We start from the raw sequence: 22,902 nt of genomic DNA, 5'->3' as shown, positions 1-22,902 counted from the left end.
CAGAAAAGCAATCAAATTAAATTGTTTACCTTTGATGAGCTTCGGATGTTTTCACTCACAAGACTCCCAGTTAGATAGCAAATGTTCCTTTTTTCCAAAAAGAGTATTTTTGTAGCCTAAATAACTCCGTTAGTTCTTCACGTTTGGCTGAGAATTCGACCGGAAATTGCGGTCACGACAATGCCGAAAAATATTCCAAATTAACTCCATAATATCGACAGAAACATGGCAAACGTTGTTTATAATCAATCCTCAAGGTGTTTTTCAAATATCTATTAGATAATATATCAATACTGGTGGCTTCTTAGAAGGAAAGAGAGAAACAATGGAAGCATTTGTCTTTTATGCACAAAACACTGAGAGCCTCCAGCTGACCACTGACGCAATGTTGACGTTCAGGCTTATTTTTCAAAATAAAAGCCTGAAACTATGTATTCTGACACTAGACACATTAGGGAAGCCATAGAAAAAGGAATCTGGTTGATATGTCATTCACTGCTCAATAGGAACGCAGAGCTTTTTAAATAAGAGTCCCTTCCTGATTGGATTTTTTTCAGGCTTTCGCCTGCAATATCAGTTCTGTTATACTCAGACAATATTTTTACAGTTTTGGAAACTTTAGAGTGTTTTCTATCCTAAGCTGTCAATTATATGCATATTCTACCATCTTGTCCTGACAAAATAGCCTGTTTACTTTGGGAATGTTATTTTTCCAAAAATGAAAATAGTGCCCCCTAGATTCAACAGGTTTTAAACTTGTCTAATCGTATCCATTGAAAACCTGTCAGTGAACCGTCCTCAAACACAAACTGATGTCAATATGGACGTTAACCTTCACATAAAGATATCAAATACATGACGTCAGATATGCCTAGAAGTATTGTTGACTTGATCAGAATACATATCATAGTGTCACAGTACATGCTGTTGACAGCCTACCCCGAAATCAAACAGGAACATGGATTTTGTGAAATCTGTTGTGAATGTATAGGAATGTTTTTATAATTGTATAACTGCCTTCATTTTACTGGACCCCATGAAGAGTAGGATCCACAATAAATACAAATACAAACCCAATGCAACATGATAATACATGCATCAACTTGTTTTGACATATCACATGGGATATGACAGTTCCTGATTCTGAGATACTGTAAATCAACAGACCTTGAGAGGAGATAAAACATCTGATCTATTTCACAGGTGTAACGGATTTCCCCCTGTTCGTCTGAAGTGTTGCAAGGATCGGACCAAAACACAGCGTGGTAAGTGTCCATGTTTTAATAGAATAAACTGAACATGACACAATACAAAATAACAAAGTGAATATAAACGAAACAGTCCTGTGGCACAAACTCTGACACAGGGAACAATCACCCACAACCCACAATGACAAAACAGGCTACCTAAATATGGTTCCCAATCAGAGACTATGAACCCCCCCCCCTGCCAGAGCTGGCTGACGGCGCAGGACAGACGGGAGACTTTTGCAGCTCCGGACAGACGGGAGACTCTGGCTGCTCCGGACAGACGGGAGACTCTGGCAGCTCCGGACAGACGGGAGACTCTGGCAGCTCCGGACAGACGGGAGACTCTGGCAGCTGGACAGACGGGAGACTCTGCTCCGGACAGACGGGAGACTCTGGCAGCGGGAGACTCTGGCAGCTCCGGACAGACGGGAGACTCTGGCAGCTCCGGACAGACGGGAGACTCTGGCAGCTCCGGACAGACGGGAGACTCTGGCAGCTCAGGACAGACGGGAGACTCTGGCAGCTCAGGACAGACAGACTCTGGCAGCTCAGGACAGACGGGAGACTCTGGCAGCTCAGGACAGACGGGAGACTCTGGCAGCTCAGGACAGACGGGAGACTCTGCCCTGAGAGGCAGCCCCATCGTTCTTCAAATACTGTAGTTCAAACATTCTTCATAGATAACGAGCAGAGTCAACAAAATAATGTGGTTACAGAGGGTGCAACAGGTCAGCACCTCCGGAGTAATTATCAGTTGGCTTTTCATAGCCGAACATTCAGAGGTCGAGACAACAGGTGTGGTAGAGAGAGCGAGAGAGAGAGAGAGAGAGAGAGGTGGGGGAGGGAAAGAGAGAGAGAGAGGTGGGGGAAGGGGGCGAAAGATCGAACCAGCAGGTCCATGACAAGGTATCACGTCTGGAGAACACACATGCCTCTTCATGTGATATATGATGTTTGGCTGTGCTAAATGTTATCTTATGGGTTTGGTCGTTGTTCTGTGTGGAGCCGTATTCTGCATTGCATCATGGAATGTGATGTGAAATCCCTGGGCCTATGGCTGTTGAAGATACTCCACTGCACTGCTGCTGTGAGCAGGAGTGGGAGAGAAGTCATGCTTTTATTATACTCTTGTTCTGTCACTCATTCTCCTGCCTCTCCATCTCAAAGGCTGCCAAATATTTTGAAGAGTGGTTAAAGAGGTGGCTGTGTGTACACACACTCAGACTCCAACTCTATGTATAGGTTTGTCTTATTCCAGAATACACCCATAATTGTGATCCACAAAGTATTGTTCTATGTTTTCCACTCTGTGATTAAAAGTAGTTCTCAGAGTAGAGCTATTTTGAATTGACCAAAGCCCTTCTCCCCCGATTGCTCAGTTTGGCCTGGCGGCCAGCTCTAGGAAGAGTCTTGGTGGTTCCAAACTTCTTCCGTTTAAGAATGATGGAGGCCACTGTGTCCTTGGGGACCTTCAATATTACAGAAATGTTTTGGTATCCTTCACCAGATCTGTGCCTTGACACAATCATGTCTCTGAGCTCCACGGACAATTCCTTTGACCTCATGGCTTGGTTTTTGCTCTGACATACACTGTCAACTGTTGGACCTTATATTTTCAACATATAGAAAGCATCTCAGAGGGTTGATCTAGCTGCAGATAGCTAATTCTCCTCTATGTGTTTTCCCCTTGCTGCTAATAAGCTCTTACTAAATTAATTAAGAATATCTGGTTGTCTGACAGTCTATGCAGCAACTATTGTATTAGAGTTAAGCTCTGGTTATTTTATTTATTTTACTAGACAAGTCAGTTAAGAACAAATTCTTATTTACAATGACAGCTTAGGAACAGTGGGTTAACTACCTTGTTCAGGAGCAGAACGTCATATTTTTACATGGTTAGCTCAGGGATCTGACCTAGCAACCTTTCAGTTACTGGCCCAACGCTCTAACCACAAGGCTACCTGCTGCCCCAAGTCCTGCCAACTCAAAAGCTGAACAATAAAAGTGTAACCAAGGGGGAACTAGTGCATTTCTCTGAGAAAAGCTGCTTCAGTTTAACTAATCTTCCAAAACACTTGAAATTCTTGTAAAATCATTGCCATTTATTTGATCAAATAGACTCTGAAAGGGTAGACATGCAGAAATTCCTCTTGTCAAAAGTCTTGCTGTTACAAAAGTAGTTCTTCATGCAGCGTAACAGGTTACAGGTTCTTCTTGGTAAAGCGCCTGAATGGCTTCATCATTGCTGAAAAGACCCTGACAATCAAGGATCGTTTTTTGACAGGCTGAGATATGGAGGGAGAAACCTCTCCAACTGGAGCTAGAAACAGAGAGAGAGAGATGCAGTATAGTAACATTGAAAAATAACAGTGCTATGAGTTTGTTAGGCATACCTATGTTTCTAACACACACCTAAACAAAACTACAAGCTATAGCAGAGCTCTAAAGTCCTTACCTATGCAATGTCCATCAGTAGAGGGAATCTCAGTCTGTTCCTGGACTGAATGGCAGTCCTTTTTGTTTCCTCTCTTGGAACGCTAACAGAAGAAAGGTAAAGAAAATGGTACAGAGAATAAATAAATAAATGGAACACTTCTGAATCCAAGGCAACAATTTAGTGATGAATAAAACATATTTATCTCATGTATTTGTCTTATTATAGCCACATCAATAACATCAGCACCTAGCTGGAACCAAAAACAAATGCTAACTCCCTGCTATACCTTGAAGTTGATCCTGAGTTTGGTCATTGAAAAGCAAAGGAAGCTCCTTCTTGCTTTCTGCTCAGCCCCCCTCTCTGTCTCAGCCTGGTCTGATGGGTTTGTTGCAGCAGAAGCTGGTCTTGACGCCTCCTTGCATCCCTGTACCAGCTGCTGGGTCAAGGACTTTACCAGGACTCTGTCAAATACAGGGTCCTGGGAGGAAATAGCTGCTTGCAGGGTGTTATAAGAGCCAAACTCCTCCATGAGGTTTTTATGTACACCTCTGAACACCCTGTGGATGTTCAGGTTCTGGCAATATGCCTGTGTCCTGGAGAATCTGGATACAGCACAGAACTCAGACAGGACTTGTCTGATGAGTTGCTGAGATGTTTCTGTCATCTCTGCTGCCTGTTGGGAGGGTTCATCTAGGGCTGAGGGTCTGATCTTCGATAGCAACCGTATCACCAGTATGGTGACCAAACAGATGACATCTTTGCTGGAGTACATCAAGTACTGCAGTGGGAATGCAGTGGCACTGCTGATGTGCGGGGTGATTAAGAGCTCCCTCAGATGGCCAGAGCTGCTGGGGATACACTCCTCCTTCTCTTCAATGTCAATCCCATCTCCCTTTGGTACCAAAGAGGTTCCCTTGCTGGTGAAAGACGGAGTGGAGGATCGAAAAGAGGCTTTAGCACTCGGTGGTCGTCTGCTGTCAGTCATTGGACTGTTACGATACAGGGGTTCATCTGTGTGTGCCATCATCTTTGTCTTTAGGTGACTTGTAGAAATCTCTGGCATTTTAGAGACCCTGGTGTCGATGCAGGAGCTCCTGACGATGGTCAGATCAAAACGCACTTCGTCAGGGATGGGAGTGCCAGGGAGGTTGATCTCTAACTCACACTCTGACCTAGGACCCTTTGAAGAGCTGGACAAGGAACTACGACCATTTAAAGAAGTGGATAAAGATGAACAGGCTCTAGGGATGTCTTGGCAGACTTCTTCACTGTCATCCTCACTTTTCTCAACCTCCTTCAGCATAGTTCCTAACATATCATTGATCTGAAGGAGCTCCCTGGAATCCTTAATTCGCCCGAAGTTTGAGATTTCACTCTGGATAGCAACCAGGATTTCCCCAAGGGTCTCGTTGGAAGAAGCTTTTTCTGTCCTTTCGGATCCGGATGGCTTCAGCCCTGTGAAGAAATCCTTAAGTGTGTTCTTCATACTGACGCAGATGGTCTTAGCTGTTGACCAAAGCTTCTCTTCTGATATTTTAACACTCAATTCAGTATCATCCAGTTGGGAGCCCCCGTGGGAGCACTGCGAAACTCTCCCACTTCTTTCCAGTAGCACAGTGTTAGTGGACTCATTTTTCTGGAAAATAGTCGCCATTCCTTTGACAAAGGTTTCCACTAATCCAGAGGCTGTATTCTCAGAGGACATGGAGGACATGGATTCTGAAAGGACATGGATATCTGATGGTGAGCTAGATGATAAGCCAGCCTGCAGACTTTTCTGAAGACCAGTATGGCTGATCTGTGTGATAAAGGAATGACTGGATCTCATCAGCACTTTACTCACTGCCTCTTCTGCCTGAGTCTGAAAGTCATTGCTAGAGAGCTTCTTAATGCTCTGAATCAGACTAGTAGAGGACTGTGTGATTCTGACACTCTCTTCTGAGCTCAGTTGAGAAGTTCGGTGCTGGGTAACTGGACCTCAACTGGACCTCAACAGTTGAAACAGTTGCCTTTTCCAGGGTGTCTGAAAACTCCTGAAGAGAAGCATCCTTAGCCACACCTTCTTCTCGAGCGGATAGAGTTAAAACGTCCCTCAGCTTTGCTCGTATACGGCCGTAGAGTGTGCGGGCTAGAGAGAAGGTTATCATCTGTGAAGACCCTATTTTGTGGTAATTTACAGGAACTGGCCAATCAACTGTTTCACATGTACCTTCAAATGATGGTATCGTCTCCATGCCTCCCACAAATGCCTTAACAATCACTGTGGCAGTGGAGGTTACAGGTGTCAGGGCTGTGCAGCTGATATTCAGGGGGGCTTCAGTAAGGCTAGGAGCAGCACTAGAAGTTCTAGAAAAAGGAGCCATACCAGAAGAGCTGCTGACTTTCCTTGTAAGGATGGTGCTCACCGCCTTGAGGGCTTTAGACTGAAAGTCGGGACTAGAGATGGTCTGAAGCTTTCTGGCCACCACACTGGTAGAGGATCCAGTCTCTTTGAGAAAGTGAGTGGTCCCTTCTTTCCCAGATGGACACTCAACATCAAGGTCACATTGAAGATTGGTCAGAAATTTAGACCCCAAGATTGTCGTCATCTTGGCCAGATCCAATAGGATGTTGAAGTCCTGTGCCATTTTGTCCATTGTGCCGACAATGGCATCCAGCACATCATCGGTCACAGGGTCCATGAGGGGCTCGATAAACCCTACCCACTCTGGCTCAGACGTTTGGCTCTGTAGCTCACCCAGGATCTGCATCGAGGCTACCCGAATGACCTCCTTGCCTGCTGCTATGTCCTGACTGTCCATAGGGGGGCAACTCCCCGAGCTGGCCTGAATGGCCACTGAGAGGCCAGAGTTAAGCTGGTGTACTACCTCTCCCACGATAGCACAGCTCAACTCGGAGGAGCTGGAGGAGGTGGGGTTGGAGTGACCCTCAACCAGGGATATCAGGAGGCTCTCTTCCGTTACCCCAAAAAGAGCCTTTAGAGGCTCCTCCATGAGGGGAGCCTCTCTAGTTGCAGGCAAGCTCTGCAATGAGGTCTGGGACCTTGAAGATAAACACACAATCACCCCTTATGCCATGCAAATGTGACCAACTGGTATCTAATCATTAGTGAGCCTGAAAACCAAATTAGAGTAATGATGGGTTACTTCTCATACCACTGTAGTTCTAGAAGCCTAAAGCCAACTGACATGATTTTTTGCCTGATTTTTATGTTTGTACGACATCAGAATATGATTAATTCTGAAAGGCATGTACCTGATTTATTTATTCATAGATTACTTTATGGCTTACCCAGTTAAAAATGACTTTCACCTGGACCCACCCCCTCAGTGGCAACATTTCTGACCAGAACTTTAACTCTACAAGGTGTGAATTCCAAGTTAATAATTTATGATAAGTATGGGTCAGGTCTTGCCATTATTAAGTTGAAATATTGCTGTGAACATGCCTCTTAGGCGAACAGCATGGTGATGAGGTTCTGCGAGTGGATTTTTGGCGGCACCCTGCACTGCCATTCCTCCTCCTCTCCTTAGTCCAGTAGTTCATCTCACTGATCAGCAGCCTTTTCTCTCTCTCATCCACACTGCCTAATGAATCCTCAGACCCTGTCAGAGAGCACTGGGATTCTGGGGAGGTTGGCCCACTCCTCAGGTTCACTCCCATGATTCGAGCTAGCGCTGGTAGGAGAATGCGGAGGGCTGTCTGGGTCACGACCGTAACAATCTTCAGACACAGCATGGAGAGCTGCTCGAATGTGAGCTATGGCCAACAAACAGAGTAATGTTTTTGTCAATCAAGCAATTCAATGACACCATTCCCTATATGGCGCACAACTTTTGACCAGAACCTTATGTGGAGAGACTTACGTTATTTTTCATGCCATGCTGAATCACTCTCCATTGGCTAGAGAAAAGAAAAGAAAGGAAACATATTTTACCTGCACACTGGTATTGAGTTAGTGGAGTCACTAGATAGCCATGTTAGGGAAAATAAACGTGTATTTAATTAAGCTTTTAGCAAGTACATGAGACATTTTGTTCTTGATTTACAGGAAGAGTTAGGGGTGTGGTTATAGTGATGTTAGGTGTAGTGTTTGAAATCCCATTTGTGGTTAGAAGGTGCACTATGACTATAAATTCAGAGTTGTTGTATGTGAGGTTAGAAAAAGACATGGGACATTGCTCATCAGTTAGACTCCTCGGGAAGGAGAGGAGGATTGGGGCACAGCATGTCCCATTCTTGAGAGAAGGCATTAGAGTCCTCTGAGCCTCCTTCTCCAGCTGCTCAATGATAGATCCCCTTTCCCGGAAACCACACCCGGGTGTCTGAGAAGACTCTGGGAAACCGCAAAGAGAAATCTAAAGTTGAATCTGAACTTGATCCCTAATTTCCTTCACCTTTAGTGATTTGATTGCACTGGACAGGTAAAAGCACATCTCTCTGCGGGCCTCCACTATATTGCTTTCACCTATATAGATACTATCTTCTCAGATCAGTGCTGATGGATTTGAACACAAACTGCACCCAACATGAAGTAATCTCAGACCTGCACCAATGCTGCTGTCTTCCTCCACAGAAGTCTTCTTGGCACAGTCACTGGACTTACGTTTAGCCTACATGACAACAGATTATAGGTCACATAGCAGATCTAAGGTCAGTGTAGCGTCTCCTCCTAATGCTTTAAGGCTAGGATTTAGTGATAGTAAACTAATCCTAGATCTGTGCCTAAATAGGCAGAGCATGTGTAAAGGACAGCATATTTCTTACCTTGCCTCCTGTCCTGTTCTTGTTGGTCTCATGTGTCTCTGTTTCATTCTTCATATTCGCCACAACTTTATTTTGGTCATCCGGGAAATCCTCCCATTTCACGCTCTGGTGGATAAATGAGAGGTCAATATCAGTCCTAGTTTGTGACTTTATGAAAGAACTTATTTGCTGTGTTAGTGACCTACTATATGGTTAGTAATTTCTCCTCTAATCTCAAAATAGGCTAAATGAACCATACCTTGCTGTCATCTGACATGATGTGTAGCTTATTGTTGTAGGCTGTTTAGAGGAAATACTAATACCTCCTTTGAAAAAACATCAGTGAACCATCGGCAGACAACTGAAGTGAATATTTTTTTTATTTTTTTTTATTTCAACTTTATTTAACCAGGTAGGCTAGTTGAGAACAAGTTCTCATTTGCAACTGCGACCTGGCCAAGATAAAGCATAGCAGTGTGAACAGACAACAACACAGAGTTACACATGGAGTAAACAATTAACAAGTCAATAACACAGTAGAAATAAAAAGAGTCTATATACATTGTGTGCAAAAGGCATGAGGAGGTAGGCGAATAATTACAATTTTGCAGATTAATAACACTGGAGTGATAAATGATCAGATGGTCATGTACAGGTAGAGAAATTGGTGTGCAAAAGAGCAGAAAAGTAAATAAATAAAAACAGTATGGGGATGAGGTAGGTAAAAATGGGTGGGCTATTTACCGATAGACTATGTACAGCTGCAGCGATCGGTTAGCTGCTCAGATAGCAGATGTTTGAAGTTAATGAGGGAGATAAAAGTCTCCAACTTCAGCGATTTTTGCAATTCGTTCCAGTCACAGGCAGCAGAGAACTGGAACGAAAGGCGGCCAAATGAGGTGTTGGCTTTAGGGATGATCAGAGAGAGACACCTGCTGGAGCGCGTGCTACGGGTGGGTGTTGCCATCGTGACCAGTGAACTGAGATAAGGCGGAGCTTTACCTAGCATGGACTTGTAGATGACCTGGAGCCAGTGGGTCTGGCGACGAATATGTAGCGAGGGCCAGCCGACTAGGGCATACAGGTCGCAGTGGTGGGTGGTATAAGGTGCTTTAGTGACAAAACAGATGGCACTGTGATAAACTGCATCCAGTTTGCTGAGTAGAGTGTTGGAAGCTATTTTGTAGATGACATTGCCGAAGTCGAGGATCGGTAGGATAGTCAGTTTTACTAGGGTAAGTTTGGCAGCGTGATTGAAGGAGGCTTTGTTGCGGAATATAAAGCCGACTCTAGATTTGATTTTCGATTGGAGATGTTTGATATGAGTCTGGAAGGAGAGTTTACAGTCTAGCCAGACACCTAGGTACTTATAGATGTCCACATATTCAAGGTCGGAACCATCCAGGGTGGTGATGCTAGTCAGGCGTGCGGGTGCAGGCAGCGAACGGTTGAAAAGCATGCATTTGGTTTTACTAGCGTTTAAGAGCAGTTGGAGGCCACGGAAGGAGTGTTGTATGGCATTGAAGCTCGTTTGGAGGTTAGATAGCACAGTGTCCAAGGACGGGCCGGAAGTATATAGAATGGTGTCGTCTGCGTAGAGGTGGATCAGGGAATCGCCCGCAGCAAGAGCAACATCATTGATAGATACAGAGAAAAGAGTCGGCCCGAGAATTGATCCCTGTGGCACCCCCATAGAGACTGCCAGAGGACCGGACAGCATGCCCTCCGATTTGACACACTGAACTCTGTCTGCAAAGTAGTTGGTGAACCAGGCACGGCAGTCATCAGAAAAACCGAGCCTACTGAGTCTGCCGATAAGAATATGGTGATTGACAGAGTTGAAAGCCTTGGCAAGGTTGATGAAGACGGCTGCACAGTACTGTCTTTTATCGATGGCGGTTATGATATCGTTTAGTACCTTGAGCGTGGCTGAGGTGCACCTGTGACCGGCTCGGAAACCAGATTGCACAGCGGAGAAGGTACGGTGGGATTCGAGATGGTCAGTGACCTGTTTGTTGACTTGGCTTTCGAAGATCTTAGATAGGCAAGGCAGGATGGATATAGGTCTGTAACAGTTTGGGTCCAGGGTGTCTCCCCCTTTGAAGAGGGGGATGACTGCGGCAGCTTTCCAATCCTTGGGGATCTCAGATGATGTGAAAGAGAGGTTGAACAGGCTTGTAATAGGGGTTGCGACAATGGCGGCGGATAGTTTCAGAAATAGAGGGTCCAGATTGTCAAGCCCAGCTGATTTGTACGGGTCCAGGTTTTGCAGCTCTTTCAGAACATCTGCTATCTGGATTTGGGTAAAGGAGAACCTGGAGAGGCTTGGGCGAGTAGCTGCGGGGGGGGGGGCGGAGCTGTTCGCCGAGGTTAGAATAGCCAGGCGGAAGGCATGGCCAGCCGTTGAGAAATGCTTGTTGAAGTTTTCGATAATCATGGATTTATCGGTGGTGACCGTGTTACCTAGCCTCAGTGCAGTGGGCAGCTGGGAGGAGGTGCTCTTGTTCTCCATGGACTTCACAGGGTCCCAGAATCTTTTGGGAATATGAACGAATTATGAATGAATTATGCAAAGCATTGTTGATTACTCGATTCCGATTGGCTGAAGCCAGAGCATTCTTCAAAGATGTCATACACACATGATGTCACAATTAGGCCTAAGTCTAATGACTATATGAATTGTCAATGTCATTAGAAAAAAGATCATATCTTGTCGAACTTCTGCCAAACGAAAATATTTGTAAGTTCAAGTTTTTGCGTTTAATTTATGGTTTATCAAGCATGCTACTCCATTTCATACAATCAATTATCAATCAGTAAAATGTATTTATAAAGCCCTTTTTTCATCAGCAGATGTCACAAAAAAAATATGATATGCTAACATCCCACAACAATTCCCCAATTGGAATTACTTGCCTAAACTTCCAATCATACTTATTTTCTGTTAAGGAATTTTTATCAATAATTACTAATTATGTATTCATTTCAATCAGGACTGAATAATCAGAATACTATTATGTTACTGTATAGATGTATGAATTTTCTTTTAATCCTAGTACTGAATATAATGTGTGAATATATCATTAAGAATTATAACAATGACTGTCTGTTCCTTGGTAGAAATGAATGAATTTATTGTCAGACTGGCTAGAATGCTTATCTACACAGGAAGACCTTGGCTCTGTCATAAATTATATTAAATTGGTGTGGGACGATGTGGGAAGGCTTGAGATACTGCCTTTGTACCAGGGTGGGAGAAGAGACGGGACAGTTCGAAAACTAATGACGTCATTTTCAGTTTATAACCTGTGGTAAACTGTATCGTGTTCAGTACTCTCGAGAATAAACGCTACAGATTGATTTTGAGACTGGTCTCTGTCCATTTTATGCAAATAAGAGTCTTACAAATTCTTAGGAGTGGTCAGAGTGTTTAATTTAATTGGGTATTAAAACATGTAGGTTTCTTCCTAGGTTTTGGCCTTTCTAGGGAGTTTTTCCTAGCCACCGTGCTTCTACACCTGCATTGCTTGCAGTTTGGGGTTTTAGGCTGGGTTTCTGTACAGCACTTTGAGATATCAGCTGATGTATATATAAATCCGCTATATAAATACATTTGATTTGAATTTAATTCCCTTAACAATTGGTCCTTCGGACCGGGATCTAAAATACCCGTCTCTGTCATCTGAAGGTCGTACGCCGAAAATCGTGCACGAGTGGGTCTGGTCCCGTTATTTAAGAACTGGCCTCTGAATTGAGGTTAAAGACCAGGCCGGTGTACACCCCAGACCGACAGGGACGGTGTCTAGATCCAACGAACATTGCTTTTCCCAGTCGGTGACAAGGTCAGTAGCCTATATTCTCGATCTTGGGGGGAATGATTTAAGTTCTTTGATTTGATGTTCTAAAATTTTTAGAATTGATCAATAATGGGAGCTTTACTATTCCCACAGGGTTTTGTATGACCAACATACAAAACCCAGTGTATAACCGATATACACTGGGTTTTGTATGACCGATATACACTGGGCAGGTTCGCAAAAACCTGCGGTAACGTGCACTACCGTAAATAAACTAAACATAATCACGAGAGGCATGTTCGCTCGAGATTAAGAGGTGATTTTAAATACAGTGGGGCAAAAATGTATTTAGTCAGCCACCAATTGTGCAAGTTCTTCCACTTAAAAAGATGAGATGCCTGTAATTTTCATCATAGGTACACTTTTAACAAAATTAGAAAAAAAAATCCTGAAAATCACATTGTAGCATTTTTAATGAATTTATTTGCAAATTATGGTGGAAAATAAGTATTTGGTCAAAAACAAAAGTTTATCGCAATACTTTGTTATACACCCTTTGTTGGCAATGACAGAGGTCAAACGTTTTCTGTAAGTCTTCACAAGGTTTTCACACACTGTTGCTGGTATTTTATCCCATTCCTCCAAGCAGATCTCCTCTAGTGCAGGGATGTTTTGGCACTGTTGCTGGGCAACTCCCTCCAAAGATTTTCTATGGGGTTGAGATCTGGAGACTGGCTAGGCCACTCCAGGACCTTGAAAAATGCTTCTTACGAAGCCACTCCTTCATTGCCCGGGCAGTGTGTTTGGGATCATTGTCATGCTGAAAGACCCAGCCACATTTAATCTTCAATGCCCTTGCTGATGGAAGGAGGTTTTCACTCAAAATCTCACGATACATGGCCCCATTCATTCTTTCCTTTACACGGATCAGTCGTCTTGGTCCCTTTGCAGAAAAACCCCAAAGCATGATGTTTCTACCCCCATGCTTCACAGTAGGTATGGTGTTCTTTGGATGCAACTCAGCATTCTTTGTCCTCCAAACACAACGAGTTGAGTTTTTACCAAAAAGTTCTCATTACACACAGGTGGATTGTATTTATCATCATTAGTCATTTAGGTCAACATTGGATCATTCAGAGATCCTCACTGAACTTCTGGAGAGAGTTTGCTGCACTGAAAGTAAAGGGGCTGAATAATTTTGCACTCCAAATTTTTCAGTTTTTGATTTGTTAAAAAAGTTTGAAATATCCAATAAATGTCGTTCCACTTCATGATTGTGTCCCACTTGTTGTTGATTCTTCACAAAAAAATACCGTTTTATATCTTTATGTTTGAAGCCTGAAATGTGGCAAATGGTCGCAAAGTTCAAGGGGGCCGAATACTTTCGCAAGGCACTGTATATACACATAGTGAGTACGAACATTGCTACTAGGAGCGGCAAGGATTTATTAAACATTGGTAGTAAATCCTCAAAGGAGGCCCCGAAATTAACGGGAGATGAGAAATATATGCAGGAAGAAGATAAGAGGAACACCTATTTTAGCCAGACATGGAGGAGTAAGTACGAATTTGATGAACGTTTAAATAAAGAAAAACTGGAATCGATGATTAAACAAATAAATAGGGTTAGTGGAGACAAGACAGAAACAACGGGCAGAGGGGCTAAATACAGCTAGGATATGAATAGCCGAGGCAAGGAAGAGAGCTGAGAACAAAGGAAAAGGAAGGGAGGCGCCCAAAGTCTGACTCAGACAAAAGACGATGATGAACCCTGAATAGAAACTGATACTGCTGAAATAGTCAGGAAGGGTTTAAATTAGGATTATTTTCTGGGAACTCTCGGTGCTGGAGTTGGCGACTACAGACAATTCTAATAATATAGTTATTGTCAGGGAAACTCAATCATTTCCACAGCGTTGGTGGACTAGTGGTAAAGTTACGCGGGACACTGAGGTTCGTATCTCAGCTTTGACACCGATAGATTGTAATTCAGCTATTTGTATGTTTTGCCTGGAAAAATACGGGCGCTCGTGTTTGTATAAGATATGAACTGAATGTTTTTAATATGTTGTTTAGGTTGAATTGATAGAAGAATTTATTCAAAATAATGGCGAGACAATTTCAATGTAACACGTTATGTTGCTCAAAATGATCTGCTGGAATAATGTATTGAGACGGGAGTCATATTTAAATAAATGTATCTTAGAAGAGAAAGTTACCTAACCCTGATTAATTTTAAGGAATAACGGAGAGATACGATAAAGTTTGTGCCATCATGATGTTATATTTTTTTATGAATCGACTGACATACGATATAAATTTAGCAAAGAACATGGTACGTTTAAATTTTGGAGAATAGAAAGTTGGGAAGTTTGGTTGGTTTTACTTTTTCGATAGAATTTAAAGCAGAACTCAATCTGAATAGGGGATATATATTTGACAAGAGGCAGGCTGACTTGCGGCGTCAGTACATTGAATACACAATAACGTTCCTCAAATTATGACAGAGAAAATGGGTTGTGGCATTTAGAGGGAAAATGCGTGCATTATAGCTTTGAGTCACTTTTCAAAAGTGGCTAAAAGTTCCAAATACATTTTTAAAAAGGAGCTGAATATCGTAAGGATAGTCTGAAAAGATGCTACAGCTAGCAACAGAATTGCTAGGCGTTCCATTGGGCTATAACATAGGGAGGTAAGAATAGTTGAATCGTAAAAAGTTGTGGTTGTCTCCCGGGTATTGATTTTTGGTTAGGTAACGCCAGTGAATTCGAACAAGAAGTTAACGTATTCTAAACATGATCTGTTTTCATTACGGGGAACAATGAAAGGTCTACAATAGGGTATGGCTGGCTGGGAGTGTTTTTATTTTAAAGGGACAGTGCACGTTTATCACAGTTGTTTGAGTGTAATGGCAGGGTATAAAGTATTTTGGGGCGACAATTTGGAGAAAGACTGAATGAGTTACATGAAACATTGAGGAAATTTAAAACTAATGATTTGAGGGGATTATCATAAGTGTAACGGTTTTCTAGGTGTGAAGGAGAGTCGGACCAAAATGCAGCGTGTAGATTGCGATCCATGTTTAATGAATAACGTAAACACGAAGTAACAAACACTACAAAACAAAGAATGTAAATAACGAAACGAAAACCGAAACAGCCTATACTTGTGTAACCTAACACAGACAGGAACAAGGACACTAAGGACAATCACCCACGACAAACTCAAAGAATATGGCTGCCTAAATATGGTTCCCAATCAGAGACAACGATAAACACCTGCCTCTGATTGAGAACCACTCCAGACAGCCATAGACCTTGCTAGATAACCCCACTAGCTACAATCCCAATACACACACACCAAAACCCCAAGACAAAACACACCACAATACAAAAACCCCATGCCACACCCTGGCCTGACACAATACATGAAGAAAAACACAAAATACTTAGACCAGGGCGTGACAGAACCCCCCTAAGGTGCGGACTCCCGAACGCACCTCAAAACAATAGGGAGGGTCCGGGTGGGCGTCTGTCCATGGTGGCGGCTCCGGCGCGGGACGTGGAACCCACTCAGTTAATGTCTTAGTCCCCTCTCCTCGCGTCCCTGGATAGTCCACCCTCGCCGCCGACCATGGCCTAGTAGTCCTCACCCAGAAACCCACTGGAATGAGAAGCAGATCGGGTCTGAGGGGAAGCTCGGGAGTGAGAGAAAGCTCGGGAGTGAGAGAAAGCTCGGGAGTGAGAGAAAGCTCAGGCAGGTAGGTAGATCTACCAGATCCTGGCTGGCTGGCAGATCCTGGCTGACTGGCGGTTCTGGCGGATCCTGGCCGACTGGCGGATCCTGGCCGACTGGCAGATCTGGAAGAGTCTGGCAGATCTGGAAGAGTCTGGCAGATCTGGAAGAGTCTGGCCGACTGGCAGATCTGGAAGAGTCTGGCCGACTGGCGGATCTGGAAGAGTCTGGCGGATCTGGAAGAGTCTGGCCGACTGGCGGATCTGGAAGAGTCTGGCGGATCTGGAAGAGACTGGCGGATCTGGAAGAGTCTGGCGGATCTGGCGGATCTGGAAGAGTCTGGCCGACTGGCGGATCTGGAAGAGTCTGGCCGACTGGCGGATCTGGAAGAGTCTGGCGGATCTGGAAGAGTCTGGCCGATCTGGAAGAGTCTGGCCGATCTGGAAGAGTCTGGACTGGCGGATCTGGAAGAGTCTGGCCGACTGGCGGATCTGGAAGAGTCTGGCGGATCTGGAAGAGTCTGGCCGACTGGCGGATCTGGAAGAGTCTGGCGGGCGGATCTGGAAGAGTCTGGCCGACTGGCGGATCTGGAAGAGTGGCTGACTGGTGGATCTGGAAGAGTCTGGCTGACTGGCGGATCTGGAAGAGTCTGGCTGACTGGCGGATCTGGAAGAGTCTGGCTGACTGGCGGATCTGGAACTGAAAGATCTGGCTGCTCCATGCTGACTGGCGGCTCTGGAAGAGCTCTGGCTGACTGGCGGCTCTGGCTGCTCCATATAGGCTGACAGCTCTGGCGGCTTCTTACAGGCTGGCAGCTCTGGCGGCTCCATGCAGACTGGCAGCTCCTGGCAGACTGGCAGCTCTGCAGACTGGCAGCTCGGGCTGCTTCATGCAGACTGACATCTCTGGCTGCTCTATGCAGACTGACAGCTCCATGGACTGGCAGCTCTGGCTGCTCCATGCAGACTGGCAGCTCTGGCTGCTCCATGCAGACTGGCATCTCTGGCTGCTCCATGCAGACTGGCAGCTCTGGCTGCTCCATGCAGCCTGGCAGCTCTGGCTGCTCCATGCAGACTGACAGCTCCATGCAGACTGACAGCTCTGGCTGCTCCATGCAGCCTGGCTGCTCCATGCTCTGGCTGCTCCATGCAGCCTGGCAGCTCTGGCTGCTCCATGCAGCCTGGCAGCTCTGGCTGCTCCATGCAGCCTGGCAGCTCCATGCAGGCTGGCAGCTCTGGCTGCGCTGAACAGGCAGGAGAATCCAGCAGCGCTGTAGAGGAGGAAGGCTCTGGCAGCGCTGAACAGACAGGAGACTCCGACAGCGCAGGAGAGGAGAAAGGCTCCGGCAGCGCTGGAGAGGCGAGGCGCACTGTAGGCCTGATGCATGGTGCTGGTACTGGTGGTACTGAACCGAGGACACGCACAGGAAGCCTGGTGCGGGGAGCTGCTACCGGAGGGCTGGGGTGTGGAGGTGGTACTGGATAGACCGGACCGTGCAGGCGCACTGGAGCTCTTGAGCACCGAGCCTGCCCAACCTTACCTGGCTCGATGCCCACTCTAGCCCGGCCGATACCAGGAGCTGGAATATATCGCACCGGGCTATGCACCCGCACTGGGGACACCATGCGCACCACTGCATAACACGGTGCCTGCCCGGTCTCTCTAGCCCCCCGGTAACCGCAGGAAGTTTGCACAGGTCTCCTACCTGGCATAGCCATACTCCCTGTGAGCCCCCAAGAAATTTTTGGGTCTGACTCTCGGGCTTCCGTCCGCGCCGCCGTGCTTGCTTCGCCAACCTCATTCTCCGATAACCTTCCGCGCACTGCTCCATCGAATCCCAGGCGGGCTCCGGCACTCTCCCTGGGTCGACCGCCCACCTGTCTATCTCCTCCCAAGAAGTATAGTCCATACTGTACTCCTCTTTGGGCTGCTCCTGTTGCCTCCTCTCCTGCTGCACCTGTTGCCTCTCCTGCTGCTCCTGCCTGTTGACACGCTGCTTGGTCCGTTGGTGGTGGGTGATTCTGTAATGGTTTTCTAGGTGTGAAGGAGAGTCGGACCAAAATGCAGCGTGTAGATTGCGATCCATGTTTAATGAATAACATAAACACGAAGTAACACAAACACTACAAAACAAAGAATGTAAATAACGAAACGAAAACCGAAACAGCCTATACTTGTGTAACCTAACACATAGACTGGAACAAGGACACTAAGGACAATCACCCACGACAAACTCAAAGAATATGGCTGCCTAAATATGGTTCCCAATCAGAGACAACGATAAACACCTGCCTCTGATTGAGAACCACTCCAGACAGCCATAGACCTTGCTAGATAACTCCACTAGCTACAATCCCAATACACACACACCAAAACCCCAAGACAAAACACACCACAATACAAAAACCCCATGCCACACCCTGGCCTGACCCAATACATGAAGAAAAACACAAAATACTTAGACCAGGGCGTGACAATAAGGTTTTGTTTTTGTAGTAAATGTTTACGTTAAGGAGATTTCCCTGTTCCCAGAGACAAGATATCTTAAAGGGGTACACTCACATATGGAATATTAGGAGTTTTATTTTCTGAGTTTTAATTAGACAAGTGAATACATTTTTTTTTAAAGATAAAGGGTTCTTTAATATGTCTAATATGGTATGGAACACGAATGTAAAGGGGTGGTGTAACCTTTGACCAAGTTTCCATGGCTCTCCCAGTTGGTCTGATCAGCCACAGGGGGGAGCCATTTGAATAATGAATTTGTAGTCATGGGTGATACTGGTTTTTAAAGTAAATGTATTATAATGGAGTTTTTAGTACTGCAACAGGAACAGAAATCATATTAATCATCGATAATAAATGGCGGAAGATGGTCCTTTTGAGGTTTGGACAGAACACCGTTATTAAGCCAATAGGGCAGGAAAACACATGATAGAAAAGGCGATTTTATAAGTATTAAAATTATTTATGAAAATAAGTTGCAGTTCTTAGGGATGGTAAATTACGGTAGATAAGGTATCTCAAACTAGGCAACATATATTAAATTATTGATGTGACTGATTTTTAAGTTTAACTCGTTATTTTTAGATAAAATACAGTGGATTCCCGAAGGGGAGATTTCATTAACACAGGAAAGAGATAGGATATGGTTAGCATTCGTTTTGGCTTTAATTAATATTAGAATATTAGAATATTTTTATTTAAAAATATTTATTTTTATTTAAATAGTATTAAAGTTTGACAGGGATATATGACATCTGTGGTGATTCAGGATTAGGGATAGGATCAAGAACCTTAATTAACCTGTATAAGGACTTTAGAAATTGACACCATAGACATGTTTTTCTTTTTCTTTTTAAATCAATGAGTTTAGATAAAGCCAAACAGTGAGACATTTAGTTAAAATTTGGAAGCAACATATAGTTGTTACAGAGCAGAGAGGAAATGAACACAGATACCTTTTAAAAGTAGATAAGCCACTTGACAGAGAATTGGTACAGGATAAATATGAATGGGCGCCAAAGGGAGAATTGGACATACATGATAATGTCAGAACATAAGGATAATTTACTAATCTTACCTAAGTCATTATTTAGAGTAGATAAGGTTGTTACCTGGGCAGAGCCAGATATCAAAAGGGGGATGGGTAAGTTGTGGTCTAGGATAGGACACTTAGTGGCCTATTGGATAATAATAAAAAAATGTAGCTAATAAGTAGGCATAGAAGTTAAAGATATAATCAGATAGAACAAATGAGAAACTGTTTGTTAACCAAACCTGTATGTCCGAGATTTATGCACTACAGGTGAACTACAGGATAAGGTGATTCACTCAACCCAGTCCCCGAGGAGAATAGAAGGGAAGCAGCACAGTGGGCGGGGCCATACCAAGTACTCCTGGTGACTGCCTACGTGAGGAGGATAGACGGGAAGCAGCACGGTGGGGAGGGGCCATACCAAGTACTCCTGGTGACTGCCTACGCGAGGAGGATAGACGGGAAGCAGCACGGTGGGGAGGGGCCATACCAAGTACTCCTGGTGACTGCCTTCGCGAGGAGAATAGAAGGGAAGCAGCACGGTGGGGAGGGGCCATACCAAGTACTCCTGGTGACTGCCTTCGCGAGGAGAATAGAAGGGAAGCAGCACGGTGGGTGGGGCCATACCAAGTACTCCTGGTGACTGCCTTCGCGAGGAGGATAGACGGGAAGCAGCACGGTGGGTGGGGCCATACCAAGTACTCCCGGTGACTGCCTACGCGAGGAGGATAGACGGGAAGCAGCACGGTGGGCGGGGCCATACGAAGTACTCCTGGTGACTGTCTACGCGGTGAGGATAGACGGGAAGCAGCACGGTGGGCGGGGCCATACCAAGTACTCCTGGTGACTGTCTACGCGGTGAGGATAGATGGGAAGCAGCACGGTGGGCGGGGCCATACCAAGTACTCCTGGTGACTGTCTACGCGGTGAGGATAGACGGGAAGCAGCACGGTGGGCGGGGCCATACCAAGTACTCCTGGTGACTGCCTACGTGAGGAGGATAGGCGGGAAGCAGCACGGTGGGGAGGGGCCATACCAAGTACTCCTGGTGACTGTCTACGCAGGAGATTAGACGGGAAGCAGCACGGTGGGCGGGGCCATACCAAGTACTCCTGGTGACTGCCTACGCGAGGAGGGTAGAAGGGAAGCAGCACGGTGGGCGGGGCCATACCAAGTACTCCTGGTGACTGCCTACGTGAGGAGCATAGACGGGAAGCAGCACGGTGGGCGGGGCCATACCAAGTACTCCTGGTGACTGACTTCGCGGTGAGGATAGACAGGAAGCAGCACGGTGGGCGGGGCCATACCAAGTACTCCTGGTGACTGCCTTCGCGGTGAGGATAGACGGGAAGCAGCACGGTGGGCGGGGCCATACCAAGTACTCCTGGTGACTGCCTTCGCGAGGAGGATAGACGGGAAGCAGCACGGTGGGCGGGGCCTTACCAAGTACTCCTGGTGACTGCCTTCGCGAGGAGGATAGACGGGAAGCAGCACGGTGGGCGGGGCCTTACCAAGTACTCCTGGTGACTGCCTGCGCGGTGAGGATAGACGGGAAGCAGCACGGTGGGGAGGGGCCATACCAAGAACTCCTGGTGACTGCCTACGCGAGGAGGATAGACGGGAAGCAGCACGGTGGGCGGGGCCATACCAAGTACTCCTGGTGACTGCCTACGCGGTGAGGAAAGATGGGAAGCAGCACGGTGGGGAGGGGCCATACCAAGTACTCCTGGTGACTGCCTTCGCGGTGAGGATAGACGGGAAGCAGCACGGTGGGGAGGGGCCATACCAAGTACTCCTGGTGACTGCCTTCACGGTGAGGATAGCCGAAAGAGCTCCCGGGGTGCATATCACACATTGTAGGAGGGTAGGACACCCTGACACTGTCGAACAATCACAGAGGTAGGAAGGGAACCGCAACCTTTAGGGTACGGTGACTGGTGACACATGTGGGAAGATCAAACTCAGTGAGAGAATCTACAGTCTTTTGTCTTTCTTTTTAAGAAAAAAATCTTGTTTATTTACAAAACTTACTGAAGATTCCCTTATACCTAACTTTTCCCCAGCTGTGAGCGTTCATAGAAGTGAAAGTGTGTCGCCTCTTGCTGATGATATGTTTTCCGGGAAAAGGGTGGGGCTTCATCGGAGTGCTGTTTGGTCTGAGCTGTCTTATCGTAGGTGCCATATTCCTGATACAGCACGTCCCACCTGAGTATGCGGAGAGTGGTAATTTGACCCATGGTTTAGACGATGAGGATTTTGTTCCAAACAAGCATAGGAGATCCCTAGATCTGGGTAGATAGGAAGTTAGAGTAGAGGTTGGTAAGGATGTCTCAATGGAGTTTTATGTAGACCAAAAGGGGTCTCTAACTACATGGCAGTCTAGGACTCTGAGCCATTATGGTATATATTGGTGCAGGTCCCCATGTTGGTCGTGGACACAGGTCATAGCTCAGAGGGCTATATGAATCCACTCACCCAGTATGGAAGGAGGTGGAGTATAGTGAAGGTGAGAGTTTTTGACTGTAATCCGGAGAGAGGGATGTATTGCATAAAGATACGGCTTACCCTTTAAACAGTAATGAAAGAGGATCTAGGGTTATGGTATGTTGGATTTGACCAGTTTTTGGTCGACACCCTAGTACGGGTCCGGGTATAGGAGGTTAGGCCAGGTGGTAACTCTATCGTCAGCAGGAATACAGAGCACCTGACACAACAGACACTGACAGCAGATTAGTCCAGAGCCAAGGGCCGGTGAAGATAGTGAAGACGAAAGATCTGAAGGAAGTGATCGAGGTAGAAACTGGTTATGGGGATTCTAATCTTTGGTTAGAATGGATCCACTATACAGCCAGACCAGTAGCTAAAGAAAAATGTTATGCCTGCGCCACAGCCAAACCTCAGCTGACAACCATCCCCTCTCCATTTGATGGAATTGATTCACCCAGGGGAATGGCCTGTATGGTAAAGCTGTTCACGAAAGCAAGAATGCCAGATAATGACAGTTGTATTGATTTGCACTATTTATATCCACAGATTCCCTTTAAATCAAGACTTCCTCCCTTTACAGTGACCGGAGGAGATTATTACTGTTTGGCCCGGTACAGTACTCATGGGAAATATGTAGGGGAAGTTAGTACCTGCAATAGGACAGAGAATATTAACACTGTCGAGACCATGTCTGATTTGACAGGCTGGTTGAACTCTGGGGATTTCAATAAGGTAAAGTGGGCCAGGGCTGACATCTGGTGGTTGTGTGGGGGAATGCTGTTATGGCCAGTTTTTACCGGCAGATTGGACAGGATTATGCGACCTTGTACATTTGGGAATGCTTTTCACACTCGTTCAACACCAAGACATGAAGTTGGCCAAACGGGAGAAAATAAGTACTCCATCTGGGTC

General features: G+C 45.6%; 2 long non-coding RNA genes across 2 annotated transcripts; both read right to left on the bottom strand.

Moving 5' to 3' along the window:
- Positions 1 to 3,315: 3,315 nt before the first annotated feature.
- On the bottom strand, positions 3,316 to 4,151 carry LOC112248404. The gene is made up of 3 exons (XR_006083207.1): positions 3,974 to 4,151; positions 3,706 to 3,787; positions 3,316 to 3,570 (listed from the first exon to the last, which is right to left on the bottom strand). It is a non-coding gene; the product is annotated as an uncharacterized LOC112248404 (long non-coding RNA).
- A 3,252-nt stretch (positions 4,152 to 7,403) lies between these two features.
- LOC121846352 lies at positions 7,404 to 8,649 on the bottom strand. The gene is made up of 3 exons (XR_006083208.1): positions 8,455 to 8,649; positions 7,554 to 7,590; positions 7,404 to 7,446 (listed from the first exon to the last, which is right to left on the bottom strand). It is a non-coding gene; the product is annotated as an uncharacterized LOC121846352 (long non-coding RNA).
- Between the last annotated feature and the right edge of the window lie 14,253 nt (positions 8,650 to 22,902).

The sequence above is a fragment of the Oncorhynchus tshawytscha genome, linkage group LG04 (genome assembly GCF_018296145.1).
Source record: "Oncorhynchus tshawytscha isolate Ot180627B linkage group LG04, Otsh_v2.0, whole genome shotgun sequence".
In the NCBI taxonomy this organism is placed as follows: domain Eukaryota; kingdom Metazoa; phylum Chordata; class Actinopteri; order Salmoniformes; family Salmonidae; genus Oncorhynchus; species Oncorhynchus tshawytscha.
The sequence above is the reverse complement of the archived record's forward strand: the minus strand, read 5'-3'. Positions and strand labels throughout refer to the sequence as shown.